The sequence below is a fragment of the Eschrichtius robustus genome, chromosome 6 (genome assembly GCF_028021215.1).
Source record: "Eschrichtius robustus isolate mEscRob2 chromosome 6, mEscRob2.pri, whole genome shotgun sequence".
NCBI lineage: Eukaryota > Metazoa > Chordata > Mammalia > Artiodactyla > Eschrichtiidae > Eschrichtius > Eschrichtius robustus.
In genome coordinates this window covers 15094524-15111335 of record NC_090829.1, presented here as the reverse complement: position 1 = coordinate 15111335, position 16812 = coordinate 15094524, and the positions used below count along the sequence as shown (strand labels likewise).

Below are 16812 nucleotides of genomic sequence, written 5' to 3'. Positions count from 1 at the left end.
GATATAATGATTGCACAGTTTTCTCATCTGCAAAAGGGAAATATAATGGCAATACAAGAACTTGTCTCTTTCATCTGTTAATGAGCTAATTAAACAATATAAAGTGCTTAAGCAGTGTTTGTCATGTAGGAAGTGCTAAATAAATGTTAGCTATTATTAGTAGTATTCTTCTAAACTTGGATATGGCCTCAGACTCCTTCTCAACCCAGTGTTAGTGACCTCCCACTTCAACCAATCAGAATTGGCACCCGGGGGAACCTTTCAGCCCTCCCTGGTGCCTGACACAACTCTGATTTCAAGCTCTACATCCTAGTGCCACTCACGTATACTGATTCTTATCTACATTTAAGCAAGTTCTCTGTGATAAAAAGACCCTCTCAGTCCAACACCAAGTCACACAAAAAACTAGCTGCTGACAGACCTACATATTTTCTTGAAAATTTAGAGACTGTCTTCACCAATTTTTTTCTTTGTAATTTTTTTTTAAATAAATTTATTTATTTATTTATTTTGGCTGCACTGGGTCTTCATTGCTGTGCACGGGCTTTCTCTAGTTGTGGCAAGTGGGGGTTACTCTTCATTGTGGTGCGCAGGCTTCTCATTGCGGTGGCTTCTCTTGTTGTGGAGCACGGGCTCTAGGTGTGCGGGCTTCAGTAGTTGTGGCTCGTGGGCTCTGGAGCACAGGCTCAGTAGTTGTGGCGCACAGGCTTAGTTGCTCTGTGACATGTGAGATCTTCCCAGACCAGGGCTCAAACCCGTGTCCCCTGCATTGGCAGGCAGATTTTTAGCCACTGTGCCACCAGGGAAGTCCTTCTTTGTAATTTTTAATAAAACACATCATACTCTAAGTAGTTTGGACTTTTTGTTCCGTAGATGCATCACTTCTCACTTACTCACACTCAAGTGTATATGACATTTTTATGACTATATCTCCCAGATTTTTGAACTATATTTCTACCATCTTGCCATTCCTATGCAGAAGAGCTTAGCGTCCTCTATGAAAATGTAATGTTGGGGCATGCGGTTTCCACCAAATGATACTTAAAAATTTTCAAGACTAATTCCTGGGCCTGGAATGTCATTCATGCATGTATTCATTCCCACTCAGAAACACTCCTGGGGTTCTCTATTTGTTAGCCCTAGGATGGAGACTGTTGGTGCCCCAAGATGCTCTTGAATCCCTTTCACCAGCTCTTTGTTCACACCATCCTCCACCCTCCACTCCCTTTGTGATAATCTTCAGAGGATTACCTTTGACACTGGAGCCACCTCACTTATATGAAACCAAAAATGCCTGACAGCGACACCACCCTGTTGGGCAGCCGATAGCCTATGACTAACAGCTCTTTTGCTTTAAAATGTGACAAACTCTGCAGTGTAATTTACACTACAGAGCTCCCCACAGATCAGGCTGAGTCTGTTGCTTGAAATCCCACCCTTACTTGGCTCTTATGAATTCCTCCTCCTTGTGGGCACTTCCTTTATAAATCACTAACACCTGAATGCTTGGCTCAGGAGCTGCTTCTGGGAGGACTCAATCTACAGCCACCTGTCTGCTTATTGTTAAGGTGTAGCATTTATCACACTATTTTACTTAGTGTGAGTCAAATGATATAATCTATATTGTCAGTTGCAAGATGACAGAGACCATGGTTCATTCATCTCTGAAACCCCCAGGTCATGACACACAGTTGGAGCTCAGTGAATCTCTGTTGAACTGACTTGAACTGAAATGCCTCTGGCGTGCCTCATCACCCCATCTCCACCCCTCACCAGCCACTTCTCTGATCTTATCCTTACCTTTCTGTCCCTTGATAACTCAGCTCCAGCCACACTGGCCTTCTTAACTCTTCCTCAAATATACCAAGCCCACCCTTGTCGCTGGCTGGAATACTTGGCCACCGCCCTCTACCCCTCATCCTCACCTTGCATCTGCAGGGTCCTCCTTCCTCACTAAATTTAGGTCTATGCTCAAAAGACTTCTTGTCAGAGAGGCCTTCCTTGGTCAGCTGATCCAAAGCAGTGCTACTTACTACAACTGTCACTCTGACTTTCTCTGCCAGGGTTCCATGAGTGTATTAAGCCCTACAGAAAATGACTTCAGTGACTGTTTTCTCCCATCTCCCAAGGATTGTACACTGCTGGTGTCATTCTAGGTGCATAGGAGAGAAGTTAATTCATTGTATATAAAGGGTGTCTTTGGGCATCAGAGCTTAATTTTCTGTTAGAACTGGTAGAAAAGGGCTGCTCTAAACTATCATCCTACATATTTTTTTTTCTTTTTAGCTCTTATCAACATCTGATGAATTATTTCTTTGTTGTCTCCCTACCTCACCCCTCAGTAGAATATAAGCGCATGGATTTTGATTTCAGTCTCTGCTCATCCTCAGTGTCTAGACACTCAAAAAGTATTATTTGAATAAACTTCACAGGATAGACTCGTGTTGTAACTTTTCATATAAAAACTTCCGATTGTAAAAAGAATTCACGTTAAAACTTCTCCATATTGAAAAAAATGTATATAATAGATTACTCAAGAGAAATGATGAGACATAAAATGTTAAATAGAATTGGGGAAGCTGATAATTTTATCCAGATAATAATAGGAGGCTTTAATTATCCAAACACAAAGTAACCAACTGCTCAATCAGGATGGGAAATGGGAGTAGGGGTAGGGGGCTGGATGTTAATAAATTGAGGACTGCTTTCCAAATCCCACAAGGAGGGGAAATGGAGGGAACTTTCATCCTAAACAGGATCAGAAATGGACCCTAGAGATTGTTGTGGGTGAGGCACTAGGCAAAAATTAATAACATAATTAAATTCCACATCCTCGTGGGACAGGGGAAAACCAAGAAACCCATCCCATACACTCTAGATTTTTAAAAAGGGAATGTGATAAATATAGGCCCTATTTAGGAGACAATTGAAAGGAAGAACTTTAAAAAGTCAATAACCCATAAGAAAGCCTATGTACTTTCTCTTTGCTGTTTGCTTTCCATGAAAAGCATATACCAAGGAACAAAAATAATCATTAGAGGTAGGAGCTAAAAAGAGAACTTTTAGAGCCATATAAATTATCAGAGAAAAAAGAGGGCATTTCCCCCAAATTGGTAAGGGAGTATAAAAGAAACCAATCAATTATAAATGAGGAGAATAATAACTACCACAAAAATACTTTGAAGAACACCTTGCAAGGTCTCTGAAACCAATAAAAGGAGATTATTTTAACATGTCAAAGGGAGGAAGTCACTCAAAGAATAAGTGGGATCCTTTGATCTTGGTGGGATAAAGGATTTGCTCAAGAATGGAAAGGAGCATATTTCACAGGCTGAATTATTTGCTGCAAATTAACATACTGAAAGAATTATATAGAGACTCCCTTTACTAGGCTATACACAAAGATGGGCAAGTTAGAATTATTTTACTGTAAAAGTGATCATGTATTCAGAATACTTTGCAAAGCTGAACAAAATCAATGTGGGTAAACCATCAGGACTGAGAGATAGAGAATCTGCTCACTCAAAGAGGTGACTTGTATATACAAATGTGTAGCTGTTGCCCATTCTCATAAAAAGGTTCAGAAGAGACCTGAGAAAAGATAACCCCAAATATTACTTTTGCTTAAATATTCAATGATTTTTAACCTCAATTATAGTCTCCATGACTTAAAGTAACTTAATGAAATGGCTATTTGACTGGATCTGGTAAGAATTATATGTAACCCTGTTCTTCCTATTGTTTCTTATCTCTCTTGACATTAACTACCACTGACGAATTTCTTGGCCAGTTACACTTAAAGTTACAGGTTTAAAACAAACTGAAAGCCTTTCACATAATAAACATTCAATAAGTGTTACCTTCTTTAAAATTAATTTTTTTCAGTAAATAAAAACATAAAAACCAAAAAAATTGAAATAAAATAAGTCACAGGCTGTTTGCTCTCCCCCCTTTATTTTCTTTCTTTTTTATACTGGGCTTCCCTGGGAATTCCATCAACCATCTCCTGCTCCATCAGCAACAGTCCTCTGACAGAAGTTACTACTAACAAGGGGCCCCAAAACATGGCCCTCATATATTCTTAAAACTATTTATGCTCAAGAGCTCCTATGGCTCTAATTCCTCCTGAGAGGATCTCAGAATAGCAACCTATCAGGGAGAATATTCAGGTCTTCTGTTTTCAAAGAATTTTCTAACAGATTCATCTTCTCTTGGCTAGAGCCCTCTCCCCAGTGTTACAATTACCTGTGCTTCCCAAGGCTAGAAATGGTTTCAAAGAGGACTCTGGGCCCAGTCCTGTGTTTCTGCCAAGAATTTTGGTTTCCATGGTCCAAGATCTCTCCCCTCCGTCACGTGTCCTTATAACACACACATTTTCTATTAAAACCTCAAACCGGGACTAATGCTTCCCACCTCAGAGAGATAATTAGAAATGAGCTGCAGAAAATTACTTCACTAATCTCCTTCAGTTTGCTCCTACAATATGCCTCTGCTCTAAACAGTGGCCATGACCGAGACCCCCATCGTCTCCGGAGTCTGAGTTCAGCGCCTCCCCTCTGAGCTCCCACAGCTACCTGGCACGTCTCTTAACATGGCTTCTGTCACATCGTATTAAAATTGGCCATTCAGTGTTTCATGACCTCCACTAGACTAAGTTCTGTGAGGGCAGAACTTACAATTTCTATATTGTCCCTCCTTGGACAAGACAAGAACAATTGCCCCTAGAACAATGCCTGGTATAGAGTAGATACTCAATAATCATTTGTGAAATGAATGGAAGCTCTCATTCTCAGAATCCTCCCTCTACTTCTATGAGCATCTCTGACGATTCTGCTTTGAACTGGGCGATTGCCATTACCTATTAGCAGGGTTTATTATTTACATTCCTTTATGTTTTGTTTCCTTTCTGGGCTCTGTGTTCTCTCTGCTAATATTTGCATGCATAAATATTTAAACTCCTCTCAGGTTAAATTCTTTTCTCCATTCTCATATTTCTTCCTTTCCCCCTGCTAATTATAGTAAGATCATCAAACCTAGATAGTACTACTTCAGATATGACCCATTGACACCTCATACATATTGCCAGTGATTGTTTTAATAGCCATAAATCCTAACAAGCAAAAAAAAACCATTACAACAAGATACTTTTGATATTCCACTTGTTTACATTCCAGTTTTTCTAATTCTAAGTAAAAATTTCCTTTCCTATTAATTTTTCTATCACTATGTCACATTCACTTACAGAACACTATGTCAGTAGGTCTCCAATTTGAGTGTGCATTAAAGTCATCTTGAGGGCTTGTACAACAAAATCGTCAGGCCTTACCCCTAGAGCGTCTGATTCAGTAGGTCTGGGGTGAGGGCTGGGAATGTACATTTTTAACAAGTTCCTAAGGAATGCTGATGCTTTTGCCCAAGGACCACAATTTAGAATCATTGTACTGTACCATTAAATGACAAACTCAAAAACAATATAAGAAAAAGTAATTAATAAATAATCCAAAATCTATGTACAAAAGGAATTACTCTCTATGATTGGTTATGACCAAAGGAGTAACATCATTCCAGGATGTCAATTCAATGTGGCACTACAGCTCAAATGACCAGTCAGTTGTTGAATATCATTCAAAAGAAAGATATTTTTTCTTTCCAATAAAACTGTGTATCTTTGGTTACTGAAATTCGAGAAAGTTACAGTTGTCCTGGAAAAAGTGTCAGGAAAGGGCAGCTACGCTGATTGAAAACAAGAGTTCCACCAGATAGAAGGCTGCCTTATAAGGCCAAATGAAAGAAAGGGGGAGAATTTTTCAATTCAGAGTGGTAAAAGCTAGGAAGTGGGACAATAATAATCTCTAATATCAAGAGCAGTACAGATAGGTTGATCACTCAATTCTGAAATCTGGAATGCAGAAGGTCCTGTGAAACTTGAGCTTGGGGAATTTTATGAAAAAAGTACTACTTCATTCAATGGGTATAATCTGTGGTACCCACAACCCCTGAGAATGATGTGAGTAAGGAAAATAAAGGTAATCAAAACGTATTTTGTCAAGTAGATGAATGATAAAACCATCAATTGTTAGTTTTTCATAGCTCACAGAAGAGAAGACCACTTACCCCCCTATCACATGTCCTCTGGTGCTGTCTTTGGTAAAAGAATATAGTAAAAACTCCTTGAGGTTTGTCTTATAATGCAGTTCTAATCCTTAAGGCCAAATGAGCAATCTAGGACCTTAAGACTTCATGTGGTCCACTTCACCTTGAAATATGGCCTGTGATCCAAGCTCAGGACCAGTAACTAAAATATTAAAGTGAGTGAATAATAATCCCATTTATTCACTCATACATGCTGCAGCTTTGAGAAAGCCCTCCCTGGGCATGATCACTGCGTGAGTTTTAGGACATATCTGTCATCCAGGGCTAAGGCACAGACAGATAAAACATGGCATAAGACACAGAAAGTAAAAAGAATGAGAGAGACAGACTATGGTTTAAGGCAAGGTTTATAAAACAAATGCTCACAGAGTGAGGCAGGTGAAGAAAGGAGTATCACAGACAATAAGGCAATAGAAAAAAGTAGGGGCTGTGTGGTTACTGAGTCACAGCCCATTACTGCAACATGGGAATGCAAGATGGATCACATCTCATACATTTTGAATAATCTAGAAATCTGAGTTTTTAATGAGAATTTATCCAGTTTATTAAAAAAATAAATCTCTATGGGCCAAGCAAAACACATCTATAAATCAGATATGGGCAACAGACATATCCCTTGGCTAACATGGTCAATTCCCATCGAGAAATCTCCCAAACCCCTTCTCAGAACTGTGTCATGTGATCACTGTGAGATGCAAAGGAAGCAGGGAAGTGTGGTTTTTTAGCAGGGTACATTGTTGCCATGGATAAAATCTGGATACCACTACTAAAAAAGAAAGGAGGCCACATATCCTAAGGAGGAAATATGCCCCATGCTTTAGAACACTAGGTCTAAGAGAATTCCACAGACATTCAACTCTCCTTTCTCCCAGCTCTTGAATGATCCTTGGAGGTCTCTAGAGCAATCCATTAGCCTGAGTATAAAGTGACTTGTACTGTTTCATTATAGAACTACATTAAATTAAAGGACTGCAATTATTGTGCCAAATGTGACCATTTTCAATATAGTACAGGTTGTGTAAAGCAGAGAAATGGGAAAGAAAAGTTATGCTAAAAATTTCAGGCACATAAATTAAAACTTGAATCCCTGCTTTTTGCTGGGCCTTTCATGATATGACAGATGTACTTCTCTGTCATTGCCCCAGTTTCAAGGCAAGCAAATGTCTGAGAAGTCATTAGATTTAAATTACTTTGGGAAATATCTTTGTAGTCAAAACCTGTATGGACCAAGTACACATTTCTCATTTTCATGTCAATGACTATCTTATTTGAAGAGTCTATTGTGCTAATTTTAAAACCCAGAAAGAAAAGGTAGTGATCTATTAGTAATGATGCAATGGCCTTGGGTGAGAATTGATTAAGCCCTCAGGACTGCCTTACTTTTTTCTGATTTTAGATTTTCTGGCTTCATCTTAAACAACATAATTGCAACGCATCTAATTGAGACACTAGGAAGAATACCAATTTCAGGTTTTCTGTAGTCTCAAGAGATCTTGGATTCACTGTTGGTTTCACCTAGAATTCATTTTATTCAAATTTTATGATGATCAAATGTGTACTTAACCTTATATTCCAATATTCCATTCGCTGAGAAGAAAGAGAAATCATTTGCTTCCATTTTAATTTTTCACTCCTTTCTAGATTTTTTTGTTTACTTTTTAATTTTGTGGGGCTTTTTTTTTTTTTTTTTTGGTACCTATGATGAAGTCTTACATCTCTATTTATCAAGATTTTCTAGCACTAATGATGTCTGAGGAGTTTGTCAATAGCAACACAAATCCACATTTGAACATTAAATCCTTAGTGCTGAAATTGTTTTCTCTGGGCCGTGGTGACCAACTCTTCCTGTGCCTTCATCTATTTTTGTTGTCAAAGAGGGCTCCCAGCTTTTGTAGAGCCAATATTTGTGTTTCAATCTAGCCAAGTCTCTTTGGAGTTCATCCTTCATTAGCCTTCCAGTAAGAAATGTCAAGGCCCTGCCTTTTCCTGCAGCTTTTGGGAATGGCTTTTCCTCATCTCCATAATCCAAAGCAGGAATCAGATGGGAATTATTTTTTCCTTGTCAATCCAGAAGTTTCACTTACATTGCATTTGCCTTCAGCAACACAAGCTAAATCTTGTGAATCAATCCTTTCTTCAGACTTTAAAGCCCACAGTTCAAGATATAAAATACCCCTCCATTTTGCAAAGGCATTGCTTTGGGCTGGATATATGAGAAATACAGCTGCTGTGGCTTATCCAATATTTTGTAAAAATCTTCTCATGCCACCAGAAGTTCAGAGGTAGGCTGACGTAGTAGCCAGCAGTAGGTCAGGGTCTTCTGGAAAGCAAACTCTGCAATGGAGACTGCAGGCAGGATGTTTACTGAGGAGTGCTCTTGGGATTAACACCTGTGGGGTAAGGAAAGGCAGCAGGATTAGGTAAAAGGAAGAAGCTGGGCTGTGGTGTGGTCACAACAGACCTCAGACAATCATATGGAAACCTCTGAAGCTGGCCCCTCAGAGTTTTTCTGTATTGGGTTAAGGGAGCAGGGCTTTATACCCTCTCATCAACCAATCATTGGATGCAGGCTACCCATCAGGAAGGGAGCATGATGTGGGGTGTGGTGGGGTGTCTGTCTTCAGCTGAGGACAATTCCCAAAGAGGTCTGACAGGTGAGGGACACCTGCTATCAAGAGCCTCAGCAGTGGGGATCAAAGACTTCAGTCCTGAAGGGGGGGTTAGGCTGTTATAGCACAATGCCCAACACAGTTGTCAGTGGCCCAGACTCCTTTTTCCTTTCTGATCTGCCATTCTAAGCACGTGGCTTTCAAGCTCATGATTGCTTCATGATCTCAAGATGGCTATTCCACACCCAGCCTTATTTCTGTTCTCTGGGCAGGAGCAAGAAGGAAGCAACAAGGAAGAAAATGTAGCACCTATATCAGAAAAGCAACTATTTCCCAAGAATGTCCAACAATCTTCTATTATGTCTCATTGGCTAAGGTTGTCATATGACTATTCTAGCTTCAAACAATGATGAAAAATGCGTTTTAGCCAGACACATTACTACCTTGACCAAAATCAGAGATCAGGGTTTTTTTAAGGAAAAGAAGAGAATGGATATTGGCATTAGCAACTAGCAGTTCTCCCAAACTACCTGATTTTGAAGAAAAGTTTACTCCCATTGGCAAGCAGTTGGTGACTCTCTATAAGGCTCAAGGATTTTTTCATATTTTGTTGTAAGAAGTCACTTCTCTATCTTAATTGTGTACTAGTTATACTACTACCTCCTTCTATAGTCACTGGAGGTTAGACTTCATTTTCTAATAGTCATGTTTATCTCAAAATACGAATTCTTTTTTTTTTTTAAGTATTTTTTATTTATTTATTTATTTATTTATGGCTGTGTTGGGTCTTCGTTTCTGTGCGAGGACTTTCTCTAGCTGCGGCAAGCTGGGGCCACTCTTCATCGCGGCGCGCAGGCCTCTCACTAACGCGGCCTCTCCTGTTGCGGAGCACAGGCTCCAGACGCGCAGGCTCAGTAATTGTGGCTCACGGGCCCAGCTGCTCCGCGGGACGTGGGATCCTCCCAGACCAGGGCTCAAACCCGTGTCCCCTGCATTGGCAGGCAGATTCTCAACCACGGCGCCACCAGGGAAGCCCAAAATACGAATTCTTAAACTTCTTTCTGAATGATCCATCACTTTTCTGTTTTGCCCTTTCTCTCTCTTACACACGCATATACACAGGCACACACAGTTTCACTATTCCTGTGTTGTTGAGAGAAATGATAACAATCAATCATCCTTAGTTTCTTGTCAGTGCTGCATCAAACTAAGGTACATCTCGAGATAAGGGAGAAGAAAGACCTTGTCAAAAGGAACACACAGAGAACAGAGGTATAACAAGTCCAAGACGGGGAAACCAGCCAAAATAGAATTGACCAGGACTAGGGTTGCCAGATTTAGCAAGTCAAAACAGAGGATACCCAGTTAAATTTGAATTTCAGATAAACAGTGAATTATTTTTAGTATAAACAATGCACTAAATGTTTGTGTCCCCCTGAAATGTATATGTTAAATCCTAATAACCAATGTAATGGTATTTAGAGGTGGGGCCTTTGGAGGTGATTAAGTCATGAGGGTAGAGCTCTCCTCGTGAATGGGATTAGTGTCCTTATAAAAGGGACCCCAGAGAGCTTCCTTGCCCCTTCTGCCAAGTGAGGTTACAGTGAGAAGATGTTCATCTCTGAACCAGGAAGTGGGCCCTCACTAGTCACTGATTCTGCCAGTGTCTTGATCTTGGACTTTGCAGTCTCCAGAATTGTGAGAAATAAGTGTCTGTTGTTTAAGCCACCTAGTCTATGATATTCTGTTATAGAAGCACAAACTAAGACAGTATCCCAAATATGTGTGGGACATACTAAAAATTTATTTGTTGTTTATCTGAAATTCAAATTTAACTGGGGATCCTGTATTTTATCTGGCCACCCTAACTAGGAGGAGTAGTGTCACTGTCACATGGTTAGATTCTGTCATTTTGCCCATTTCCATAGCTACTGACTTCGCTCCTCCCTTGGAACTTCCGCACAAACCTCTAACCTGAGAACCACTGTCCAATATTTCTGGAGACTCATTAATTAATGCAGCTAAAGTTGAAGCTCTATTTTGCAACAAATAACATTTTTAATATTTTCCGGAGTACAGATTCCCTAGGGTACATGGATATTTTTCAAGTGGGTCTCTGAATCCACCGAAATTATATGGAAAATTTTGTGTATAGGCTTATATGCATTTTTCTGGGGAGGAGGCCCATAGCTTTCATCCCACTCTAAAGGAATTATAGACTCAAAGTAGTTCATCCCAAGCAGAGGGCACTGAGGAAACACCAGGCAGCCTGTTAATCTTTCCTGGTTATTCTATTGGGAGACAGAAGTAGAAATATCAGTCATGGAACAAATGCTTTAGAACTTTTCTTTTTAAGGAAATTTGGGGCAAATAGAAATTTCCATTTCTTTACCAGTCCAAAATCAATTACAGAGTTAGACCTTAGTCAGAAAGGTTTTTCAGCAAAGCCTCTTAATCTCAGAAATCACCCACATGGGTTTCTCAGCACCTCTGTGGGAGAGGTTTCTCTCTTTTAACTGTCCAGCTGTTCCAAAGGATAGAGTAGTTATTAGGGGCCACCACACTCCCTCCTTGACCCCTAGTCTTTGGAGGGGCAAATTAAGGGGTTTGTTTGTGGTCAAGTCCTGTAGATATGACTTTGTCATTACTTCTTTCTCTTCAGTGTCTTATCCATTCAGGGTGCTTGACAGTGAAGACCTCCTATTATAATTCTTTGCTTCTCATTTGGGCTTCTGTTTTCTTATAGGAAATGCTACAAAGTAGCAAGCATACAAACAGCCTTGGGGTCTAATGTGAAAAAGCAGAATATCCCATGCTTCGTGCTCCCTTTAGTTCCCAGGGCAATGGCATGGTCTAACCCTTGAAGCTTTATGCTCTCCTAACAACAGTTTTCTGAATTCATGTGCTCATAATTTACATACTCCCTGTACCATGGCAAATTGTCTGGAAAGCCCCCAGACCCATCGGCAGGATTCTCCAAGCAACCCTGGCACAACACCATTAACTACATCCCAGAGTGGGTTATGTCCAATATACTATGAACACCTTGAAGGAACCATATCTTATTTGATTCTCCCCCCACCCCACCCCCACCCCCAGCCCCAGGTCTAGCTTAGTAACATAAATAGAGTAGGGAGCCATAAAATGCTTGTTGACTTATGAATGAAGGATGGATAGATACATAAATTAATGAATGAATGAAAGCTGTATTAGACCACAAGGAACAGGCTTCAGATAGCCTGGGGAGGGGCTAATATCAATCTCCTTCTTCTGAATGCAGGCTTCTCCCCTGAGGACTCAATGCAGAATTACTCCATTCCTCTCCAGCGTCTGGAAAGAAGGAAGCATATTTAAAATTTGTATTCTACTCCTGAGGGATTTTGTTACCTTTTATTTTGAATATTCTGGTGAATTGATTTGGGAAAGAAAAAGAGAAGACAGATTCCAAGATCCTAGGTCCACCTGAAAACATAGCCCATCAGAGTAACTAACCAGGGATCAGAAAAGATTTCTAGGAGGAAATATTTTCTAACACCTCCCAGATGAATAGGATTAATTAAGTAAATGGGTTAATAAGTGTTGGGGCAGAAGGAGAAATCTGTGTTCTGATAGAGAAACCCTATGTAGGTGTATAGTCCAAGGGTGAGAGCCTCCTTGGCACATTTGAGACAGAACAGACAGGGTTTATAAGCCAAATTAAGAAGTTCCACACTTAGACATGGGAAAATTCCTTAAGCACCCTTACTCTACCCTTATCCCTCTGCTCCCAGCCTTGACCCATGACCTGTGCGGGGGGGCCTGTGCTTTGGAGGGCCTTCTTCAAAATTTTCTAAGTCCCTCTCTAGTGTTTTGAACCAGTTGGGTATGACAGTGCCATTTCGGTGGCGTGCCCAGAGCCCAGACTGGGACCTGCACAGACTCTCTGTTTCTCTCCTTCAGAGGGCTCTTAATCTTCTACCCCGTTTGTGGGGTTGACCAGATGCCCCAGGACTCATACTATGGGATTGTCCTGGGGCCCAAGAGCCAAGTGATGGTTCCAGAATGTCAGTCTGGCAAGCATATTTTTCCTGCTAAGAAGTGCAGTATTTCTTGTGTGAGATCATGTGAGCTTGGGTCACCAGAATGGTGCCGACAAACTGATTTTGGGTGACTCAAATATTTGCCCAGGGTCTGCACACCCTATGAGCGGCTTTGTTAAGGAATTTGGACTTAATCCCAGGAGAAAGAGGAAAGATCAAACTACATCACCCCAAAGGTCATTTTATCTAAAGCTTTTTCAATTAAAAATTTTTTTCTTGTAGTAAAATATATATAACATAAAATTTACCATTTTAACCATTTTAAAGTGTACAGTTTAGTGGTATTGACATTCTTGTGCAACCATTAAATCTCTCATTTGATATAGTAAGAAGCTAAAACTGACTTGTCCATGGTCAGAAGCAGTTGCTGGAAGAGCTCTGCATTGTGCAATCAGTATTTCCCACTTTTTCAATTCATTCATTTTATGGCTACGGAAACTGAGTTCAGAAAGACAAAGTGATCTTCACAAGTCAGGAGTAGGACTAGTGAGATCTCCAGACCTCCTAGGCCTGCTCTGCTTCCTCCACCTCACTACTTCAGGCTGCGCTAACTCCCTCACCATTTTCCTTCCCTAGTTCTTTCCAACAGAAATTCCAAGCCTCCTTGCACCAAAAATGCAAGTTTAGCAGAGCCAATTATCACCTAAAATGATTTTCTAAATTGGTACTCGGGGGGCGTCAGATCCATTGGCTGCAATATGTCTTCACACCAGACTTCAATAGTTTGTCAGTTATGGATTAAAGAAACTACTTGCCACGGTTTCCCATCACTGCTAAAGTTCTTCATGCATTGTTTTTGGCTGTAAATCAAGTTTAAGGAATTGGGAGAGTAATTTAGATCATTTCCAATGTATTACAGACATTGAAATTAGTTTGCTTAAATATACGGTCATTTAAGAGTGTCTGGTACATAGTAGGTGCTCAGTAAATATTTGTGAAAAAGTGAATGCAGGTATTTTTCATTGACTTTTTCCCCCACTTAAAAAATTAAGGTATAATTTATATGCTGTAAAATTCACCCTTTTAGTGTACAGTTCCAAGAGATTTGACAAGCATTTACAGTCATGTAACCACCGCAACAACCAAGATATAGAACAGGTCTGTTATCCTCCAAATTCCCCCATGCCCCTTTGTAGTTAAACCCTTCCCCCGGCCACAGTACCCCCAGCAACCACCCCATCTGCTTTCTGTCCTTCCAGGTTTGCCTGTGCAAGAATGTCATAAACGGAATCATACAGCATGTAGACTTTTGATTGTGGCTGTTTCACTTAGCATAATGCTTTTTGAGGTTCTTCTATGTTGATGCATATATCAGTAGCTCATTCCTGTGTACCAGTGTATATTGTACCACAGTTTGCTTATCCATTTCCCAGCTGAAAGGTATTTGGGCTGTTCCAGATTTCATTATGCATTGAATTTTAATTTCAGTTTTTATTTGTTTAAACATCCATCAGCATCTGGGGCTATAGAAAGAAGACATGTTCAAACCTTTAGCTCATATTAGTTTACATGTTTGTATGATCTGTTTTGGAACTGGTAAAGACATTAGAGTTAAGACAAAGTGCAAGTAGAACTTCCTGATAGCAAAGCAAGAGGCAAAATGCAAAGCATGATCATAGATACCGAGAGCTGTTTGACCCTAATCCTGGATCTGCTTTGGAATCTAGGTGAGCGTTTGTCCTTTTCCTGACCAACTTGCATCTTGTGAATGTGCATATCCTTCCCTCACACTGAGGGAAACACCGTATTATGAGACCTGTCCCACTTTCCCAACTCTCATTGCAGCTATGACAAGTCACATGACTTCAGGTCCACCAATCAAACATCACGCAGGATACTTTGGTTTGTAAAAGAACAAAGGGGATCTGTTTTCTGGGGAGGGTGGCAGTGAAGGTGTTTGGCTTCTGGGGGCAGTAAGGTGGCAGTCTGGCACCAGCGCTCAGCATGGCCAATGCTATCTATCGTGTCTGTGATCAGCAGCAACATTGGTTGAAGAGGCCATTTGTTGCAACTAAGAACACTATTTCAGTAGAAAGGGCCAATAACTGAGCCCCTGTTAACTGCTTTCTCTTCTGCAAAATAGATAAATATTTCTGACCTTTTTGTGAGTAACTGTTGAGGGTGTTTCCCTGTAATTGCATACAGTATTCTCTTTTTGAAGATCCACCTAAAAAAATTTCACTTAAGTTTTATGAATTGCTGGGCTTCCCCTACAATGCATTTTTATCCTTCAGACATCATGAGTCATGTAATTGATTTGATGGTGTTTCCTTTATTTTATAGGCTGTTATATCAGAGCCAAATGTGTGGCAGTCAGCAGTCACAGAGACCTTAAGACATGTATTTTGTATTCCAAATTACTCATACTTTTATCTTCTTTTTAAACTTTTAAAAAATCCTTATTCCTGGTTTCCTCACTTTTAAAAGTTTATATTATAAAGAAAAAATGGAACATTATCTAACTTCCCAGAAAACTCAGTTATATGTCATATTTATACAGGCACACCTTTTTTTTATTGCACTTTGCAGATATTGCATTTTTCACAGATTGAAGGTTTGTGAAAACCCTGCATCAAAACAAATCTATTGGTGCCATTTTTCCATCAGCATTTGCTCACTTTGTGTCTCTGTGTCACATTTTGGTAATTTGCACAATCTTTCAAGCATTTTCATTATTATTACATTTGTTATGGTGATCTGTGATTAGTGATCTTTGATGTTACTGCTATGACTTGCTGAAGGCTCAGATGATGGCCAGCATTTTTAGCCATAAAGAATTTTTAACTTAAGACATGTACATTGTTTTTTGAGACATAATGCTATTGAACACTTAATAGACTACAGTATATATAGTTACGTAAACATAACTTTTACATGCACTGGGAAACCAAAATATTTGCGTGACTCACTTTATTGCAATATTTGTTTTATTGAGGTGGTCTAGAACCAAATCCACAATATCTCTGTGGTCTCTCTCTCTCTCTATATATATATATATTTATATATATGTATGTATATATGTATACACATATGTATACTTGTGTGTATATATATATATATATATATATATATATAAATTCAAACTGTACAGAAAGGTACAAAATAAAAATAAAAGCTTCTCACTTCTACTAAAGTCCATTTTCCCAAAGATAACCACGTTTGCTTCAAGGAAAAAAGAAAGTGTACCTGTGAGCATTTATTTATTTATTTGTTTATTTATTTATTTATGATTTTAGTGAAGCTTTTTTAAAAAATATTTATTTATTTATTTAGCTGTGCCGGGTCTTAGTTGCGGCACCCGAGATCTTTGTTGCCCTGTGCTGGATCTTTGTTGTGGTATGCAGGATCTTTGGTCGCAGCATGCGAACACTTAGTTGCGGCATGTGGGATCTAGTTCCCTGACCAGGGATCGAACCCAGGCCCCCCGCATTGGTAGAGCAGAGTCTTAGCCACTGGACCACCAGGGAAGTCCCTGTGAGCATTTATTTTAAATTACATTTATTTAAATTTACACAAAAGAGATCATACTGTACATAATTTTCTGCACCCTCTTTTTCACCTAATAATATATCTGGGAGATCTTTTGGTATCAGCATATATAGAGGGAGTACTTCTTTTTAAATGTCTCCATAATATTCTATCTTGTTAATGTATCAAAATTTACTTAACTGGTCCCCTGAATGATGGACAGTGGTCTTCTCCAGGCTTTCACTATTATAAAAAATTTTGCAATGAATGTTCCTAAACCTATATCTGGGTGAAATTTTGCAAGTAAATTCCTAGGAGTGAAATTGAGAGACCAGTTGGTACAAACTTGTAAAATTTGATAGATGTTGCTAAATTGTCCTCCAGGAAACTGGCACCAATTAACATGCCTATATATTGTATCAGCATTACCATTTCCATGTATTCCCAACATCACTGGATATCATCAATTGTTAAAATCTTTACCAAAAGGGAACTATGGTACC

General features: G+C 39.5%; 1 non-coding gene across 1 annotated transcript; it reads right to left on the bottom strand.

Moving 5' to 3' along the window:
• Positions 1-16235: 16235 nt before the first annotated feature.
• Positions 16236-16308, bottom strand: TRNAG-ACC (transfer RNA glycine (anticodon ACC)). Its single transcript has one exon. It is a non-coding gene; the product is annotated as a tRNA-Gly (tRNA).
• Between the last annotated feature and the right edge of the window lie 504 nt (positions 16309-16812).